The sequence below is a fragment of the Gorilla gorilla genome, chromosome 2 (genome assembly GCF_029281585.2).
Source record: "Gorilla gorilla gorilla isolate KB3781 chromosome 2, NHGRI_mGorGor1-v2.1_pri, whole genome shotgun sequence".
NCBI classification, from domain to species: Eukaryota; Metazoa; Chordata; class Mammalia; order Primates; family Hominidae; genus Gorilla; species Gorilla gorilla.
In genome coordinates, this window is record NC_086017.1 from 204,570,941 (window position 1) to 204,592,343 (window position 21,403).

A 21,403-nucleotide genomic window follows, 5' to 3' on the forward strand; every position below is an offset into this window, starting at 1 on the left:
GCTAGGTGTTTAGATGTGTTGTCTTGTTGAAGTCTCCCAATCATGCCTATCCCTATGTTTTCCCTGAAGTGAGATAATCATCCTCATTTCATACATGGTGGGACTGAGCTTAGAGTGGCAGAATGGGATGATGTGCCCAAGGCCGCACAGCTAGAACGTTCCGCTGCTAAGATTCCAACCCAGGTCTGTCAGCTGGCTAGCCGACAGCAACACCAAGAGATTCCCTTGGCTGGGATCAGCAGACACAGGAGAAGGAGAGAAAAGAACTAGGCCTTGAAATCTGAGTCAGGATTGGGTGAAAGTATTTGACCATAAGAGGATTAACAAGTAAATGCCAACTTGCCCTTGGGAGTTTGGGGTAGAGTTGTGCCTTCCCATGTTCCTTCCTCATTCAGCAACAAACAATTTTATGTCAAGAGGAAAACACCATAAGGACTATTTGGTTTACTTCAACTCATTCTACTGAGCACCAATGCATCATGAGAGGATATTATTAGACCCCAGAGGATACATACGAGACAAGATAAGAGTCTCACCTCTAATAAATATATAATCTAGACAAATGTCTTCCTTCCAAGGAAATCCTGAGATAGAATAGAAAACTGTCCCTGAAGTTTATGGTCTTAGTCCCACAACTTTATCCCACAAAGTCATGGGTATACTTTCCACTGGTTATGACGGCTAAAACTGAGAGGTAGTAGAGTGTCCTGGTTAAAAGCACATTCTCCGCACCAAGACTCTTTGGGTTCAGAGACTAGCTCTGCCACTTACCAGGCGTGTGATTTTTCAGTACATTATTTAACCTCTTTATTCCTCAGTTTATCTTCCATAAAATGGGATAGTAATAGCACCCACGTAACAGGGTTGTTGCCCTATGTAAGCATTTACTACGGCTGTTGCTGCTATTACTTGATCACATGTCTCTGAAATAGACCTGAAATTCTATCCACCAGTTTATTGGCAGTTAGGTACAAGAATTCCTAGTGTCAATAGTTCTGCTCTTGCTAGAATTGTCTCTTAGGATAACAAGGGAGCTGGAACATAAAACTTTAAATCTATCAACTTCTTTATCTCACCTGATAAAGATTACATTGCCAGGAAAGTTTATATGATGCTTGGCTGAAGGTTGCTTTTGTGTGTAAACATTAGATTCCTTTCTACTATTAGCAACACATACAGGTGCTGAATGGCTTTCTTAGGCATTGTCCAAATTTGGCATAACTGATAAAATGTTCTCATTAACTCAGAAATACAATCTCTTAACTAATTTTGCAAAGTAGAATGTAGATTCTGACATGAATACTCTTCTGCTCCAAGCTCAAGCCATTGCTCTCCAGATGCCAAGCCTAGAATAGCTCTGTCCCCTCAACACACTGGCAGCAATGCTCTCTTAATCCCACACAGAGCAGTGCCCTAGTCTTAATTTCCTTACTTGTCCTGAGTCCAGCTACCATTCTTTCCCATGTGCTTTTTCTATGTTTCAACACTTCGGCATAGATCAATTTCTACCTTCCAACTCAGCCATTTTTTCATCTTTTTAAAATATTATATTTAAAAGTTTCCTTATATTGCCAGTCAGTTGAGCCCCCATGTAATATGGCTGAGTTACTCGGTTCTATAGCAAAAACCTCTCTGTTACTATGCATTCTTTTTTGGGCTACGCAGTGAGGGCTCTCTACAGTTTCCAAAGTGTCTTTGTGTTCATTGCCAACATAAAGTAAACAGAAATTATTATCTTAATTCCCCATTAAGAAAACTAAAGTTCAAAGTTACTATAATACCTTTAATAGTAATAATAGTGATTATTAACAACTAATTATTGATAACAGTGCCAGCAGCTAACACTTATTGGGCACTTAATAGCCTTTCACTAAGCACATGATACATATTCTCCCATTTAGTTGAAAAAGATTAAATTAGTTTCCCAAGCCACAAAGCTCATAACTAACTCAAAACTGGGCCTCCAGTCTAGACCTCTGCAGCACATGGAAGATGGTGTGGGCTGGCCATGTCTACTCCTACGCTCTTCTTTATTCTTTTATTTCAGTTCAATTTAACAAATGTTTGTTACATGTCAACCAAATGGCAGGCATGTGCTAGACGCAGAGATAAATAAGACAATATCTCCAGTCTCAAGGAGCTCATTAGTTTAGTGGAGAAGAGAGTCACACAAACAGCTAAGATTAAACAAGATTAGAGCAATAAAGGGTTACATGGAGAGATAACCATATAAATTGTCACCTGAATGGGGTGCTATTAATAATAATACTGGGACAACAGGAGTAGGTGGGTGTGAAGCGAATGCTTCACTGTAATTTCCAGGCACTACAACCAACTGTTTCGTTTTATTTTATTTTATTTTGAGACGGAGTTTCGCTCTGTTGCCCAGGCTGGAGTACAGTGGCGCGATCTCGGCTCACTGCAAGCTCCGCCTCCCGGGTTCATGCCATTCTCCTGCCTCAGCCTCCCTAGTAGCTGGGACTACAGGCGCCCGCCACCACGCCCGGCTAATTTTTTTTGTATTTTTTTAGTAGAGACGGGGTTTCACCGTGTTGGCCAGGATGGTCTCGATCTCCTGACCTCGTGATCCGCCCGCCTCAGCCTCCCAAAGTGCTGGGAGCCACCACGCCTGGCCTACAACCAACTGTTTTAAATGAATGCATTTCAATGGATTTACCTCGCTGCTCATCCAATCTGGACACCTATTAAAATCCTTGCCTCTGTACAGTTTCTTCTTTGCCACTCTTAAATACTAAAGAACATTTTTCTAAGTTTCTTCCAAGTTAATTTGACTTATAGATTCAGGTGAAAAATTCTCAACATGAATGACCTAATCTAGAAATCTTCAACTGGAGGCTAAAAAGGAATGACCTACAGTCTCATTTCTTTTTTTACCTGTTAGGTATTTCTTAAAACTTTAAATTTGTCCCCCAGTTATTTTCACATAAAAATTATGATTTCTACTTTTTCCTTAAAATAAATTAAAATGGTGACAATATTGTTCCCACATTCTTGCACTGCAGTAATCAGTCGGAGAGCAAAAAAAACCATGTGTAATATAACCCAGAAAATAACCCAGATGCCATCAGTGAGTGAGATGTACTGTGGTGTGTCCACACAATGAGATTTAATACAGCACTTCAAATGTATGAGCTCCAGCAATACACACCAATATGGATGACTCTTAGTAATAGAATAGGAAGTGAAGAAAGTCAGTGCAAAGGATTGTAATAGCATCATAACCTTTTTATAAAGTTAAAAACAGCTAGCATTTCAATTATTTGGGGGATATATCTAGATAAAAGAAAACCATATAGGAAGGAAAGCAAGGGAATGATGAACACATGATTTAGTACAGTGGCTGCCTCTGTTGGGGAAAGGCAGAGGAATGAGAGGCCATACTGTTACATGCAAATTATTGTCAAAGTCCTAGCTTTTGTTTGTGGTGATGGGTTCAGCACATTATTATAAAGAACTAATAAAGCAGCTAACCAAATTAATGCAACACAACATGGGCAAATAATATGAGTGTGTCACGAACCAAAGATTATGGACAATCTAATTGTGAGTACCTCAAGTCTTAGGAGAAAAAAGAACCAGCCAGAGCAAGTACCATATGCCCCCTCTAAACGAGCAGGTGCCCACTTCTTTTCTGTGGTTCCTGCCTTGCTTTCTTTTTTCCCCAACACTGAGGCTATATGTTAGGTTCCGTCTCACATCTCATGCCAGACCTGCTCATTGGAGCTACAGCCTCACCCTGTAAACTAGTGGTTCTCAACCAAGGGAGAGTTTGTCTCCCAGGGTACGTTTGGCAATGTCTGGAGATATTTTTGGGTCACCCAATTCTCAATTGGGTGAGTTACTTCTGGCATCTGGTGCACAGAGGCAGGAATGCTTCTAAACACCCCACAATGCAGAGGACATTCTCCTACCTCCACCCTCCACAAGAAAAAAATTATCTGGCCCAAAATAGTGCCAAGGTTGATAAAACCTGCTTTAGGCATTTTAGTTTCCTCCCACCTAAACTAGGCAGATCTTTAGGTCCTAGTGCCTAGGAAGACATCTTCAGCACCCAAAGAACTAGAAAATTTTGATTTTGAAACCCATGGTAAAAGAGGATTGACACTTAATACTAAATGACCAACAAAGTAGGCAATGGTTGCAATGCAGCCCAACAAATCATTTCACAGATAAGGAAACTGAGGTACTAAGAGAGAAAGCAGATTGCCCATGTGATCTACCACCTGCCTTCCTCTCCAAATCCATCTTGGACCACTCTCCCTCTATATCACTCTGTACCAGCCACGAGGACTCTTTCCATTTTGTTGAATTCACCCAGCCCTTTCCTGCCTCATGGTCTTCCCATGGCTTGCTATTTCTCATTCTTTCAGTCTCCTTTAAATATTTGCTTTTCAGAGAGGTCTCAGCCAACCATCCTATATAATTAAGCCCCTAATCTCATGTGCCCTTTATACTTTTGTTGAATTTTCACAATTTGCAATTTGTAATTTTTTTTTTTTTTTAGACAGAATCTTGCTGACTCTGTCACCCAGGCTGGAGTGCAGTGGCGCAATCTCGGCTCACTGCAGCCTCTACCTCCTGGGTTCCAGTGATTCTCCTGCCTCAGCCTCCTGAGTAGCTGGGATTACAGGCGCCCATCACTATGCCCGGCTAATTTTTGTATTTTTAGTACAGACGAGGTTTCACCATGTCGGCCAGGCTGGTCTCGAACTCCTGACCTCAGGTGATCCAGCCGCCTCAGCCTCCCAAAGTGCTGGGATTACAGGCGTGAACCACCGCACCTGGCCTGCAATTTCTATTTTTTGCTTGCTTTTCTGTTTCCTCCTTTCTGCTCCCCTACAACGAGGCTTTAATTTATGTCATAGTAGGATCAATTCAAGTTTTTTCTTCCAACGTTGTTTACCCAGCATCACATACATTATCTGCATGTAGTGGGCACTCAATAAATATTTGCTGAATCAATCAATATATAAATGAGTGGCTATATTAAAGGAAAGAATAAAGGAAGGAGGCAAAGGTGGGAAAGGGAGGGAGAGAGGGATGAAGGGCAAGAGAGAAGGAGGGAAGGGAAGTTAATAAACCCGTACTCTCCTTGTTCCTAGCCCAACACATTTAACTGTATTATCTCCCTGGACACTAAAAATAAAATCAGTCCACTGAGGGGAGGAAGGAGAAAACATAGCAACTCCCAGATGCTGCTCTGTGCCTTTGGTCATTAGGAAATGTTAAACTAGTCACATCATTTGCATTATATCAAGTTAATCTCTAAGCCTGGGTTTCTTGAATGAGTGAGTGCTAGGAGTTTTGCTTTTTCTTTCTCTTTTTAGCCTGTCTCCAAGAGTTGAAAAGGTGCTAAAGGTAAGACTGAGTTTTACAAACTCTCTGTCTTCAACAGAGCCAAACCAAGGGCCTGCCCTGGAAGGGACAAACTGGTTAGATATCTACTCTCCAGTCTCCTGCTCTAGTCCAAAAAGTGTGTTCACAATCACTTAAGTGTGAATTGTGCTGAAGTCCCAGTCTTGTATATTACTTTGCAAAAAAAAAATTATTATTATTAAAAATAAAAAATAATAATCTCCAACAGTGACTACCGGCATGCAGCTGAGTCCCATTTTCCATTAACAATGTTTACGTCCATTCAGTGGTTACAGGAGTGGCCCTTGAGGGGATCCTGAGGAACGAAATGAACTGGCCACAGCTGGCAGATAGTTGGGATGATAATCAAATTCTCTTCCCAGCTTTGGAATGTCACTTCTCTCTCATTCCCAGCTTTGGAATGTCACCTCTCTGGTCATTGACTCCCAGTTTCTCTTGCCACACTTTCTTTCTCATGATTGCTATGGGAAACAATAGAATGACACCTGGCCCAGATGTCAGGCTCAAGAACCAAGGCAATGATCGTAAAAATGCTTCTGTGCTGCACCTCCAGCATAAAGTCCTTAAAGTATCTTTGCTTCAGTTTTCAATTCAAATTGCCTACTATGTCTAAGACAATGGGTAAAGTATGTCTGCTAGAGATAAATCTTCCACCCTCAAGGAGCTGACAGAAGAGATGATGAGTTTTAAAATAACTATAATTCAGGGCAAAAAATATTAAATGCCATATGAAAAGCACAAGGGAAAAAAATAGTTTCAAATGATGAAGATCTCCTACTGAGACAATTAATAGGAAAATCTTTACAAAAGAATAATAATTTGCAATGGACTTGGAGAGAATTGGTAGAATTTTGATAGCTGGGAAAGGAGAGTAGGAAAGGGCACTCCAAGTGGAGGAATTAGCCTTGAGCAAAGGTAGACTATACAAGGAATATATTTAATGACAAAATGTCAGGTTAATGCCTTACAGGAGTTCCAAGTACTCTAATGTTACGATTAACCTAATCGTGTATGGTTAGATAATACAACTTTGGTTGGGACTTCGGGATTCTAGTTTGTGTATGCTACTCTAGATACGGCTTTTGAAAATCAACTTTGCTGAACCCTTAAAAACTGCACCTCCAGCCAGGTGCGATGGCTCATGCCTGTAATCCCAGCATTTTGGGAGGCCGAGGCGGGCAGATCACCTCAGGTCAGGAGATCGAGACCAGCCTGGCCCACATGGCAAAACCCCATCTCTACTAAAAATACAAAAATTAGCTAGGTGTGGTGGCACATGCCTGTAATCCCAGCCACTTGGGAGGCTGAGGCAGGAGAATGGTGTGAACCCAGGAGGCAGAGGTTGCAGTGAGCTGAGATGGTGCCACTGCACTCCAGCCTGGGCCACAGAGCGAGACTGCATCTAAAAAAATAATACTAATAAAATAGAAAAATAGAAAAAAAAAACTGCACCTCCATCTTTCCCCCTCCACAGTCAGCAGGTGGACCTGTCATAATTACCCTAAAGTTAGCATTCCCAGAGAAAGTTAGTGACAGAGGCCACTGCCTATGGCCATTTCAGCTGAGCTGCAGTCTGATTATGGAAGTAGGCTAAACAGATGTGTTTGGGGCTTTAGTTTCCTTTGACTCAGGGTTCCTTTTCTCAGCCCAGTATGTTGTCAGCTACTGCCTATGAAAACTCCTCCTTGTCACACAGATTGGCCAACAGAAAAGCAACTTATCCCACCTATCAGCTGCAGGCAGGAAGGTAAGACCCTGCCCTGTAGATAATTGCCCACACAAACTTGGGTTGAAGTTCATGAAAACTTACATTTTATGTAAATAATAACTTTTTATTATGTTCCAGTCACCCTAAATATCTATTTTGTCATCTGCTGCTTTAATTCTCACAATCCTGTAAGGAAGGTAGTATCAGGCATGGATCAGAATAAGGAAGGTAACGTTTGGGGAGGTTAAGAAATGTACCCACGGTCACCCAGCCAGTAGGTAAGAGAGCCAGTTCCTTTTTATTTAAAATTCTTTTCACCCAACAAGGCTGCCTGTCATGAAGACACTCCCTCCTCCTCCTTAGCTCTCTGATATTCTCATTTGGCAGGTGTCACAAGTGACAGTGCATGAACACTTGTTGATTGTCCAGATTTGAGCTAATGGATGTGCTGCCCAGACAGGTTCGTAGGTTCCCCTTAAACAGGTTTTCACAAGCTTCAAACTACAGAGTGAGAGGAAATAGGCAAGAGGGACTCCACCCAATAGCCAGACAGTGGTTTCTGCAGGCATCATCCTAATCTTTTGGTCCAGTAATCTTGGGCAAGAGGCATTTTCTAGGCTTTCATGTGATGAGGAAATTAAAACTTCTCTTTCTGATGATGTCTTTAGTATAATAATAAATAAATATTTTGTCTTTGTCTCCAGTTTCTGGCATACAGCAACTAAAACCCTTGGAATGTTCTGAATAACAGGAGTATATTTTGTTATTCAAAATGAGCCCCTCTCAGCCAGGCGTGGTGGCTCACGCCTGTAATCCCAGCACTTTGGGAGGTCGAGGCAGGTGGATCACCCGAGGTCAGGAGTTTGAGATCAGCCTAGCCAACAAGGTGAAACCCCATCTCTACTAAAAATTCCAAAAATTAGCCAGGCATAGTGGCAGCTGCCTGTATTCTCAGCTACTCAGGCAGCTGAGACAGGAGAATCACTTGAACCTGGGAAGCAGAAGTTGTAGTGAGCCGAGATTGTGCCATTGTACTCCAGCCTGGGCAACAAGAGTGAAACTCCGTCTCAAAAAAAAAAATCAAAATGAGCCCCTTTCAACCATATTCGAGTTCATGCTAATAAGATGACCTTCAGGATGGGGGCTGGTGGTCAGAGGAATCAGCCATATCTTTAGATCATTGGAACTTTCAGTTTCACCCCCTGACCTCTAGGGAAAGGAAAGGGGCTAGAGACTGAGTTCCATCACCAATGGCCAATGATTTAATCAGTTATGCCTGTGTAGTGGAAGCTCCATAAAAACCCCTAAATGATGGTATTCGCAGAGCTTCAGAGTTGACAAACACAACCATTTACCAGGAGGGTACGGTACTCTCCCTCCATGGAGACAAAAGCTCCGGTGCTAGAGTCTTCTGCACCTCACCCTATGCAGTGCTTCATCTGGTTATTCATTTGTGTCCTTTATAATAAGCCAGTAATAGTAAGTGCTATGGTTCGGATGTGGTTTGGATGTGGTTTGTCCCCACCAAAACTCACATCGAAATTTGACCCCCAGCACGGCTGTGTTGGGAGGTGGAACCTAGTGTTAGGGGTCTGGTGCAGGCGCGCAGATCCATTACGAATAGATGAATGCCCTCTCAGAGGGGTGAGTCCTCTCTCTCATTAGTTCCCACAAGAGCGGTTGTTAAAAAAGAATCTAGCTTCCTCAGTTTCTCTTTCTTGCTTCCTCTCTTGCCATGATCTTTTTTCCCATGCCCACTTCCCTTCTGCTTTCCATCACCAGTCAAAGCAGCGTGAAGCCCTCCCCAAATGTGGCTGCCAACTTTGGACTTTCTAGTCACCAGAATCATGAGCCAAATAAACCTCTCTTCTTTATAAATTACCCAACTTCAGATATCCTACTATAGCAATATGAAATGGACTAAGACAATGAGTAAAGTGTTTTCCAAAATTCTAACAAATCATTGAACCTGAAAGGGTGGGGGTATGGGAACCTCCCAACTTAATAGCCAAATCTGACAGAAGTGTTGGTAACCTGGGAACCCCTATTTGTGACTGGCATCTGCATGAGGACAGTCTTGTAGGACTGAGCCCTTAAACCTGTGGAGATTGACACTAACTCTGAGTAGTTAATGTCAGATTGAATTAAATTATAGGACACCCATTTGGTGTCCAGAGAGCTGGAGAACTGGTTGGTGTCAGGAAGAGAAAAACTCCACACATTTAGTGTCAGAAGTATTGTGAATAAAAAACAGCTCAAAATCTGAGAGGTGTAAGACAATAAGAGCATACAGAGGTCAGTATCTGGGAATACCAGCCTGTCTAGGCAGCCTATTTACTGCTCAGTGTAAAGACTCAAGCGAGGGTAGCACAGGAGAAAGCTAACATATTTAAAGACAAAGCACTTGGGTTCAAATCCTGGTTCTGCCACTTATTAATTTTATTCTACAAGTCACTACCATATCTAAAAAATAAGAATACTAATGCCTACCTCACAAAACTGTTATGAGAATGAAATGGGATAACAGTTGTAAAAGAGTTATTCAAATATAAGTTGTTATTATTATGGGGGAAATTAGACTTCAGGCTGATTAATAGCCTCTCAGTGATAGCCAGACATGTTTTGCACCCCCATATAAGTCAGATCTCACCTCCCTGACCACACAGTCTAAAATAGCTACCCGGTCAGTCTCTAGCACATCATCCTATTGTAGATCTCTATGAGCCTTTATCTCTATCTGATTTTTTCTGGTTTGTTTATGTTTTTGCAATCTGTTAGAATGTAAGATTCAAAAGAGCACAACAGCTTCAGTTTGGCTGTTCAAACTATGCGTCAAGGATTGCTGAATCCCTAGCACAGAGTAGGCCTACAAATATTTTTTGAGTGAATGAATGGCTCAAATTTTATTGTAAGGATTCTAGTCTAAGGAAGAATATAAGAATATTAACAGACTAGTAAACAGAAAGGCCAAAAATGACAATCATAGAGTGCTGGCACCTGATAAATGCTTAGCAAACATCTAGTCGAACTCATCATTTTTTAGAGAAGAGAGCTGAAATCTTAAGATAATTCTCAAACAAGGACACATAGAAAGAAATCACAGGAAAAGCAATGATCTCCTTCCAAAATCATACTTCCACTCTTTGACCAATGAAGAATATATTTTGGCATACATTTTATCCCCCGGTATTATTATTTCCCTTTATCCCTGGGTATCATTTGCCACTAACTACAGGATTTTAGAAAATGAAAAATGTATTATGAACTAAGAGAGGAAAAGATCAGAGATGATCTGATCATGGACCCCTTCTACAACATCTATAACAAATGCTTTCCTGGGTTCCACACCTCCAATAAGGCAAACTCTACTTCCTGGGGAAGGCTGCTCCATTTTCAGGTAATCCTACTAATAATTACACTATGTGCCAGACACTGGGTTGAAGCCCAGATGTAGGACTCTAAGTTCCCTCCTCATCACCCCACACGAATGCACACAAACACGTCTCTCTCAACCAGAACAACTCTGTGTCTATCTATTTTATATATTAATCTTCCATTAAAAGTTTATGCCTAAACAAGGGCCTATGTAGATGAAATCATTTTGGAAATCACCATATAACCAAATCCCCTGTTGAGATAGTCTGGAATCTTTTCCATATACAGGAAGTTTATAAAAGAAGTGAATGGAAAGCATGTTATACAGCAATGGTTCCCACCCTTCTTAGTATGAGGAGCCCTTCCTTAACATGGCTGGTGAGAGATAAATGATTAAAACTAGTTTTGAAAGAAATTTGGCATTATAGTAACTTTCAAGATATGCATACTGCTTGCTAGGCCTGGCTTGCTAGGCCATATCATTTATGAAATGATATGGATATATCTTAGGAATATAATAATCAGAAGAATGAGAACACAAAATAATATAGTCAAATCTTTGCTATTGTAAATAGTGCTGCAATAAACATGCCCATCAATGATAGAGTGGATAAAGAAAATGTGGCACATATACACCATGGAATACTATGCAGCCATAAAAAAGAATAAGACCATGTCCTTTGCAGGGACATGGATAAAGCTGGAAGCCATTATTCTCAGCAAACTAACACAGGAACAGAAAACCAAACACCACATTTTCTCCCTCATAAGTGGGAGTTGAACAATGAGAACACATGCACACGGGGAGGGGAACAACACAACACACGTTGGGGCCTGTTGCAGGGTGGGGAGCAAGGGGAGGGAGAGCATTAAGACAAATACCTAATACGTGCGGGGCTTAAAACCTAGATGACAGGTTGATAGGTGCAGCAAACCACTATGGCACATGTATATCTACATAAGAAACCTGCACGTTCTTCACATGTATCCCAGAACTTAAAGTAAAATAACGAATTTTAAAATAATAATAATATAATCAGTGTGATTTTGATCCTGTAAACTTCAAAAATATTGTTATGGGATACATAAATAGTTAGAAAAAAATAATATGTTCAAAAGGCAAGGAAATAATTATTTAAAAAGTCTTATGAGAGATTATCTCTGGGTGGGGAGAGAGCAACAGAGATGGGCTTTAGTTAGAGAGGGCTCCAGGGGAAACTCTGGAACGCTAGCAGTGTTCTGTCTTCTGACTTAGACAATGACCACACAGGTTTCACTTTATTATTAAATCGGTTGCATATAATTTTTGCACATTTTTGTGGCACTTCAAAAAAATGCCACATACTCTCAAATGATTGAGATCCACTTTTACTTATGGAGATCACATCAATGCTTGTTGGTCATATGAGTCCTTGGACCCATAGCAATAACTCTTAAGACATCAGGAGTTGCGGCCCACAGCTTTGCAACCGCTGGTATAGGAAAAAGCAAAAAGCAGTGGCTGGGATTTAATCTAAACTCCACTGCTATTAAATAATCCCTTTCCCCTGTGATGTGGTTTGGCTCTGTGTCTCCTCCCAAATCTCATCTAGAATTGTCAAGGGAGGGACCTGGTGGGAGGTGATTGGATCATGGGGACGGTTTCCCTTGTGCAATTCTTCTGATAGTGAGTGAGATCTCACGAGATCTGATGGTTTAAAAGTGTGGCACTTCCTGACTGGGTGCAGTGGCTCTTGCCTGTAATCCCAGCACTATGGGGGGGCCAACGTGGGCAGATCAACTGAGGTCAGTTCGAGACTAGTCTGGACAACATGGTGAAACCCCGTCTCTACTAAAAATACAGAAATTAGCTGGGCATGGTGGCATGTGCCTGTAATCTCAGCTACTTGGGAAGCTGAGGCATAAGAATCACTTGAGCCTAGGAGGCAGAGGCTGCAGTGAGCTGAGATCACGCCACTGCACTCCAGCCTGGGCGACAGAGTGAGGCTCCATCTCAAAAAAAAAAGAAAAAAAAAGGGGCAGCACTTCCCCCCTCCCCTGCCTTCCTGCCGCCATGTAAGACATGCCTTGCTTCTCCTTCACCTTCCATCATGATTGTAAGTTTCCCAAGGCCTCCCCAGCCATGTGGAGCTGTGAGTCAATTAAACCTCTTTTCTTTTATAAATTATCCAGTCTCAGGAAGTTGTTTATAGCAGAGTGAAACTGGACTAATACACCCTGTCTGGGCCTGTTTGTCCATCTGTAACAGAGAGGGTTGAATTAAATGATCTCTTGAGTCCCTCTCTGCAGGTATTTCTCTACAGAACTACCTGTAATTCTTGTAGCAATAGGAACCTTCTGAACATGACACATGTGACAGCTTGCAACCCCCTTACAGATGCACGTCTAAGGTCATAACTCCCGTCCATTGAGATGCCTGCCTTCACTTCAAAGCTGTCCGTGTAGTTTTCACTCAGGATTCAATATTCCTTTAAGGAAAAATACAAATGGTTTCTGTTGCACCATTTGTGCAAATTGGTGCATGTTGTGCAGACTACCTGCTTAAGAACTGTCAGAGCGTCCTCTGGGAGAAGGAGCATGTCACATGCGAGAACCCCCATGCTTGGCCCCAGGAATGGGAGCTAGCCTGCCACCCTGTGACTCTGGCTACTGTGCCATATTGATCAACTGAGCATCAGAATTATCTAGTGTGTGAAGACTATTCGATTCATTTCTATGACTGTATTTAGATTCAAGCACAGCCTTGTGGAAGGTTTCTTGAAATTCTTAAGATGGCACCATCAAGCCATGATGCATGGCTCAGGTTTTGACTGACAGAAAAGGGGCCCTGGATATGCTAGAGAATTTCAAGCCAATGGACAGAAGTGGAAATGGTGACATTAGAATATGTAAAGGGGAAATGAATGATTTGATAAGAATGGAAAATTGTTTGGGAGAATAGTGGGGCATAAGGAAGACCATAATTTCTACTTTTTTCAAATACCCTGGGATGCCATACCCAGCTGATGAAGGGAAATTCAAGACATTAAATGCTGGGCAAGACAATTACAATGTTATCTCAGGGGGATTTTTAAATGCTTTTATTACTACAGAAGCAATGCATGCACATTTTACTAATCAGAAAATAAAAATACAAATAAAAACTTTATATTACCACACCCAGAGACCACCACAATTAACGACTCATTGCATATACTTTTTCTTCTACCAGAATGAAACCATACCATACACATTATTTTACAATCTGCTTTTTTATTCAATGGTCTCCATTTTTCCAGGTCAGTGAGCTTTTAGCTCTTCTAACACCCAAACCATATTCAAATATCCAATGGACCTACCGATGTCCTCTATAACTGGCTTTTAAAAATTGATTTGGCAGGGCCAGGCACAGTGGCTCACATCTGTAATCCCAGCACTTTGGGAGGCTGAGGTGGGCAGATCACGAGGTCAGGAGATCAAGACCATCCTAGCTAACTCGGCGAAACCCCGTCTCTACTAAAAATACAAAAATTAGCAGGGCATGGTGGCACATGCCTGTAGTCCCAGCTACTTGGGAGGCTGAGGCAGGAGAATTGCTTGAACCCAGGATGCAGAGGTTGCAGTGAGCTGAGATCACGCCACTACAATCCAGACTGGGAGACAGAGCAAGCCTCTGTCTCCAAAAAAAAAAAAAATTGACTTGGCATTATTCTACTTCCTAAACTAGACGGTTAATTAGTGTGTTCAACTTATAATTATCCATTAAGTTGTACATAAATATTTTATGTACTTTTATATAGGCATACCATATAATATTAATATATACACTATATATAATATATAACAAGAACATATTTCACAACCAAAGAAAGGGGCAAAATATCAGACATCTCATATAATTGTCACTGAACTTTTGCCATTTGTTTTAATCCAGCTCCTTCCCTTTTTCATGATGATGATTTATGGAAGGGCCAGTCGTCATTGTGCAAGAGTGCCAAAATGCTAATAACGACACCTCTCACCAATTTCAGATGTTACACAAAAACAAGAGACAAGTGACCTAATCTCCAGCTGCTTTCTTTTCATGATTTGTTTATTCATTTGTTTGTTTAGGAATAATTACATTTATCCCACAGAGGAATGATAACAGTAGCCAAATTTTTTGTTTATAAGGAGCCTTATTTTTGTTTTGTTACTTTGCATTCTAATAAAAATTTAGTTATAATTTTACACCAATTTAAGTTTGGCTCTAAACCAAACGAGATTTCCTTAGCACAGTGCTTTGAAATCTTTTTCATATAATAGCACCCATAGAAAAAGTTGCTCAGCGCTGATTAGGTAAATGCATAAGTCTGTTTGAAGCGGGAAGGGACCCATATCTTAACATTCCTATAAGCACTCCAGGGCCACCCATGGCACCCCAGTTGGGTTGTTCTTCCTTATCCTGCATTTGTAGCAACAAAATACCTTTCCCTTCTCTCATTTTCCTCAGTTTAATCAGTGTCAAATTGGGCAAAGTTGCACCTAAAATGAATATGTCCTATAACTACTCACCATTCCTAGGGAAGCTTGCCGTATGCTTTCTCACCCCTATGCCTTTATCCAAGTGGGGTTTTTTTTGGTTTTTGTTTGTTTTTGCTTTTATTTTTGTTTCTCAAATCCTGTCTCAACCTCATTGCTTTTTCTCCTAGGGAAAAAAAAATTCTAGCAATCTTTAAAAGTACTACTCAAATGTAACTTTGTGAAACCTCCTCAGTCAGAACTAGGTACAGGTTCAAAACCAAACTCATTATCTGCACCTTCCTCTGTGTCTGAATCACCATCATCACCACAATTACACATCCACTGGTATGATTCAGAAATCTAGACATTCCCTTTAATATTCTCCCCACGTTCCCTGAACAGCTGAGGAGTCCAAGGTCTATTGATTGTCTTCTAGATATTTCTCAAATTAGTTTCCTTTGCTCCATCCATAATACTACCACCTTATTGGTTCAACCTGTATTCTCACTGGAATCACTGCAAGAGCCAATGGGTTCAGTTCCACCTCTGTCTGAGGTTGTCCACACTGCTGCAGAGTGATCTTCCTAAAACAAACATCTGAATTCACTTACCTACTAGAGTCACCAGCTGTCCTGGTTTGCCTGAGGGGTTTTTCAGGATGTTGTGATTTCATTGCTAATGTCCAGGAATTTCAGGCAAACCAGGATGGTTAGGCACATACTTAAAATCTTTACATCTCTTTAGAACAGCACATAAAGTTCTCCCTAATCTTCCCTACAATATCTTTTCAGCCTCAACTCTCTGTTCTCCTCATCCCACCCCACCACACGCTCATATACACCCTGCACTCCAGCTTTGCCAAGGTACATTCAGTTCCCCGAATGGAATGTGCTTTGTCCCTTTACATCTCAGTACCTTTGTACATTGTCTCCTTTGCCTTATCTGGACTTGCTGTTAAATTTCTATTCATCCATCAAGATTCCTTTCAGTTAGCACTTTTCAATGAAGCCGTCCAGGAGTGGGTCGTGGCTTCTTCTATGTTCTCACAGCACCTTGCATATACTGGTGTCAAAGCACTAGCCCGTTGAACTCTGTCCCCACCAGATATTGAGACATAGAACTTTTCTTTGTGTACTAATACCTAGCACAGGGACTTGTACACAATAAGGGCTCAATAAGTGAGGGAGGGAGGGAGGAAGGAAGGAAGGAAGGAAGGAAGGAAGGAAGGAAGGAAGGAAGGAAGGAAGGAAAGAAGGAAGGAAGGGAGGGAAGGAAGGGAAAGGAAGGAAGGAAGGAAGAGAGGAAGGAAGGAAGAGAGGGAGGGAGGAGGGAGGGAGGAGCGAAGGAGGAGGTAGGGAGGGAAGGGAAAGGAAGGAAGGAAGCAAGGAAGGAAGGAAGGAAGAAGGGAAGGAGAGAAGGAGGGAAGGGAAGGAAAATGTTGATAGAATTCACCTGGATCACTTTGTCTTCTGTGTAACATCGGTGGTTGAGTTAGCTAAATTAAATGTGTGCTTCTCTCACTAGAAGGTGAGCTCCTTGAGGCAGAAACAGAGCTGTATCTACTTTGTATCTCAACAGCATCCAGGCTGCAGGGACTCATTATATTTGTTCAGTTGGCATGGTTTGGCTATTGTCTAAGGCTGAGAAAAGATGGATGACACGAAGGTCTTGCTGGGGGATATGTCAAGAGGGGTTGCATGGATGTACAAGTGTGTGTGGTCCAAATGTGTTCAGTGCTACCCCTTACTGGGTGTGACTGCCATGTATTTACCTTTACAGTAGTTACTGTTTCTCTTGGGGGAAACCTCCTTATTGGTAAGTGAAAAGTCAAGAGTGTAAAAAGCTGGAGTCTCCCACATAAACTAAGCCCTGGAAACAGTTGAAACAGCTTTACCCACTAGGTAATGAGTTATCTGGCCATTATGAGAAAATAATTCCTTGCTCAATGATCATATAGCCCCTATTTCCAATCCATAATAAATATTTATACTGATGTGCCTAAAGGTGAGACTACCAACCATATGCATCAGAATCACATGGGCACTTGTTAAAAGCAGATTCCTGAGTTATCACCCCAAATTTCTGAGGGTCAGGCCAGAGGACCAGGGCATTGCCAGCTCAGTGTCTCAGCTGATTCTTATCACAATGGCATTTAGGAAGTGCTGACGGATACAGAAAAGGAGACTACTATTCATACAGATAATGCTTCTTCTTTCAAATAGCTAATGTAAAAATTAAATGTTTTCTGTAAAGTGCTTACATAATGCCTGACAAGTGGCACCTGTTCGGTACTTACTAGGCAATGCTATTCCTATACTTTGAGTTCCCTGGTGAGAACATGTCTTTTTCCTCTTTCTATTCACTGTGGCATTTTAGCATCTAGTATGCAAACTTACAGATAATAGGCCCCCAACAAACTGAATTACACCAAACTTTGATTGATTTTGAATAAGGCTGAAGGGAAAGCTAAAAACAAGATGCCATTTTTATGTATTAAATTGGTCAAGATTTTTGGCAAGTGCTGAAAGCTGACCAGAGGGCAGTTACAAGGGCATTCTTGTACAAAATTGATAGAATCATTCATAAAGTGGCACAGACTTTCTGGAAAGCAGTTCTGCCCATTTACCATCAAGAGTCTTAAAAATGGTTCATAATTTTTGATGCAGTAATGCAATTATTATTTCTAGGAATCTATCTTAAAGAAATAATCTGAAATGAAAATTCTTAGATATTTTTATACAAAAGAGTAAATCATAAACATGTATCAGAACAAACTCAACTATCTGACACCAGGGGAGTAGTTAAGTAAGTCATGACAGCTTCTTAAAATGGAATAGTATTCAATCAACAAATTAATGTTAATAACAAATTTTAATGGCATAAGGAAATACTGTGTCAAGATGAACAAAGGCATTTATAGTTTGAGTCCAATAATGTAGAAAAAAAGTGTGTAAGAAAAAACTTGAAGAAAATATTCCAAATGTTAACAATGATAGAACTATGAGTAATGTTTATTTATTTCCTGATACTTTTCTGTGTTTTCAAAACTTTATAAATAAAAATAAAAAAATATTTTTAAATAAGGTAAAAAAGAAAAGTATTTTTTGGCATCTCCCAGCACTTTGAGAGGCCAAGAGGGAAGATTGCTTGAGGCCGAGAGTTCAAGAGCAGCCTGGGCTAAACAGCAAGACCTCATCTCTAAAATATATATATTTTTTAAGTAAATAAATAAATAAGATTTCCACCTCTGGAAACAAGTAGTAGACTTACTTTTTCCAATTTCTCTCAATGAGTTCAACTGAAATCCATGGATTTTATATAGAAAACAAACATAAGAAGGCTTAGAACAGTAGAAAGAAGGCAGACAGGCTAGAGATTCTAGGAATTAAGAAATGAATGACATATTTTGCCAGCATATGTTGCTCTAAAAAATAAAAAATTAAAAAAGCAATGAATGACATAGTGGAAAGTTTCCTGAATTTTTGTTCTGTTTCATATATCCCAGGCTTAGAGCAGAAGAAGTTGGTAATCCAGAAACAGAAGCAGACCAAAAAAAAAGAGAAAGAAACCAAACACCACAAAGAAAGCCTACTCTCTCTAGCCAAAAGTCCAGAAAAGGGGCGGCCGAGTAAGACAGAAAACTTTAAGACAATAAGCACTCTACTCTAGGTAAACACCACAGAAAAAACATGACCTGATCCCACCTAACCAGCAACGACCAAATGGGGAACCTAAACTTCCATCCTCACCAGACTGTAATGAGGTCCTTCAACCTCCCTGCAAGGATAGTGTTAGAGAAGGTCAAGTAGAAAGCTGGGATTTTCATCCCTACCAAATGGTAATGAACACCCCACTCCCTGTGGTATCAGTGGAGACCATGTGGAGTCTGGGCCTCCACCCCCACCAGCATTAACAAGGCTCCTCTCCATCTCCGTGCTGGAAGGGATGTTGTCAGAGGAAGCCCAGTAGAGAGTCAGAACTTTCCTAACTACCCCCTTTTTCATATAATCAGTGGAAACCATCTGGGGAACATTAGTGAGGCATTCCTAATTCTTAAAGCTAGAGAGGTATCAGTGGAAAACCAATGGAAAGTTTGAACTCCTACCTTTATCCACCAGTAATAAGGACCCCTTGCCATCTTCAAACATCAATGGAGGTTGAGTGGGCTACCTGGACTTCCACCAACAACTGGGAGTAATGAGGCAGTGCCATATTCTTCCCTGATTGAAGTTATGTCAACAGAAGCTAACAATGACATTAAGTTTTAAATAAGATTCAGTCTCATAACACAATACCCAAAAGTTTCAAGTTTTAATGTATAAAATTATTCATATGTAAATAACCAGGAAGATCTCAAACTGAAAGAAAAAAGACAATCAATAGATGCCAACACCAAGGTAACAGAGAGATGTTAGAATTATCTGATAAGGATTTTAAAGCAGCCATTATAAAACTACTATAACAATTACAAGCACACTTAAATGAAAAAAAAAAAGAATATCTCAGAAAAGTAATAGAAGATACGTAAAACCAAAAGAAAATGTTAGAACTAAATAATACACTACCTGAAATTTTAAAACTCAGTGAATGGACTCAATAGCAAAATAGAGGGACAGAGAAAACAATCAGCAAAATGAAAAATAGAACAAAAATAGTTGTCCAATATGAACTACAGAGATAAAGTAGCCTTTAAAAATTTGAATAGCACCTCAGAGGTCTGTGAGACTATGAGAAGAGATCTGATTACTATGTCATTGGACTCCTAGAAGGAGAGGGGAGAGGGAAAATGACTGAAAAACTTAAAGAAATAATGGCTGAAAACATCTCAAATTTGGTAAAAGACATAAACCTACAAATTTGAGGAGATGAGTCAACCCCAAACAAAACAAACCTAAAGAAATCTACAAAAAGAAGCATAATAGTCAAACCTGTAAAAAATAAAGACAAAAAAAAATGTTAAAAGCACCCGAAGAGTAAAGATACCTACCTATATGGAGAAAAACAGTTTGAATGACCTGCCTCAGCCTCCCAAAGTGCTGGGATTACAGGCATGAGCCACCACACCCAGCTAAAAGCCAAAGACCTCAACACCTCTCTCTCAATAATTCATAGAACAGCTAAGCAGAAAATTAACAAGGATATAGAAGACGTAAAGAACATCATCAACCAACAGAACTTAATTGATATTTATTGAAGAATCTAGCCAACAATAACAGAACATACAGTCTTTTCAAGTTCTCATGGAACATACATTAAGATGGACCATATCCTGGGCCACAAAGCAGACCTCAACTAATTTAAAAGAATTAATTAAGGTCATATAACATCTTCTCCAACCGGAATAGAACTGGAAATCGATAACAGAAATTTAACAAGAAACTCTCCAAACCATTGGAAACTAAACAACACACTTTTGAATAATTCATGGGTGACAGGGGAAGTCTCAAGATAAAAAAACAAAAAAATACATTAAATTGAATGAAAACAAAGGCACGGTATATCAAAATTTGTGGAACACACTCAAAGCAGTGCTGAAACTGAAATTTATAGCACTAACTGCATATATTAGAAAAAATAAAGTTTCCAATACAATAATCTAAGTTCCCCTCTCAAGAACCTAGAAGAAAAGCAAAATAGCCCAAGGTGAGCAGAAGAAAGAAAATAATAAAGATAAAAACAGAAATCAATGAAATTGTGAATAGAAAATCAAAACAAATAGCTGGTTCTTTAAAAAGATCAGTAATATTGACAAACCACTGGCAAGACTGAGAAAAAAAAAAGAGAGAAGAGACAAATCATCAATATTGGAAAATTTAAAAACAAGAAAAGAATAAGGAAATATGAACAACTCTACACATATAAATTTGACAACTTAGATAAAATAAACGAATTGCTTGAAAAACACAGACTATTACAACTTCCACTCAATGTGAAATAGATAATCTGATTAATCCTATTACTATTAAGAAAATTGAATTTGTACTTCCTAAATTTTCAAAGAAGAAATCTCTGGGCCTATACAGTTCCACTGAAAAAAAAGTCTACCAAACATTTAAAGAAAAAATAATATTGTTACTATGCAATCTCCTCCAGAAAGTAGAAGAGGATGGACTATTTTCCAATTCAATTTATAAAGCTAGCATTACCCTGATAATAAAATAAGACAAAGACAGTAAAAAAACAAAAAGTATAGACCAACATCCCTCAGGAATATAGAAGCAAATTTCCTTAACAAAATGCTTAGCAAATATAATTCAGTAACATATTAAAACACTTATAAGCCATTACTAAGTAGGGTTTAATTCAGGGATGCAAAACTACTTCAGCCACACACACGCAAAAATTAATCATCATTGATTTAGCAGATCACCATGTTAACAGACTAAAGAAGAAAAGTCACATGGTCACACCAAAGTAGAAAAAACATTTGATAAATTCACA

General features: G+C 40.0%; 1 protein-coding gene across 1 annotated transcript in view; it reads right to left on the reverse strand.

The window, feature by feature from the left end:
• Positions 1 to 21,403, reverse strand: part of ATP13A4 (ATPase 13A4) — a 154,956-nt gene that overhangs the window by 115,193 nt on the left and 18,360 nt on the right. The window lies entirely within an intron of this gene.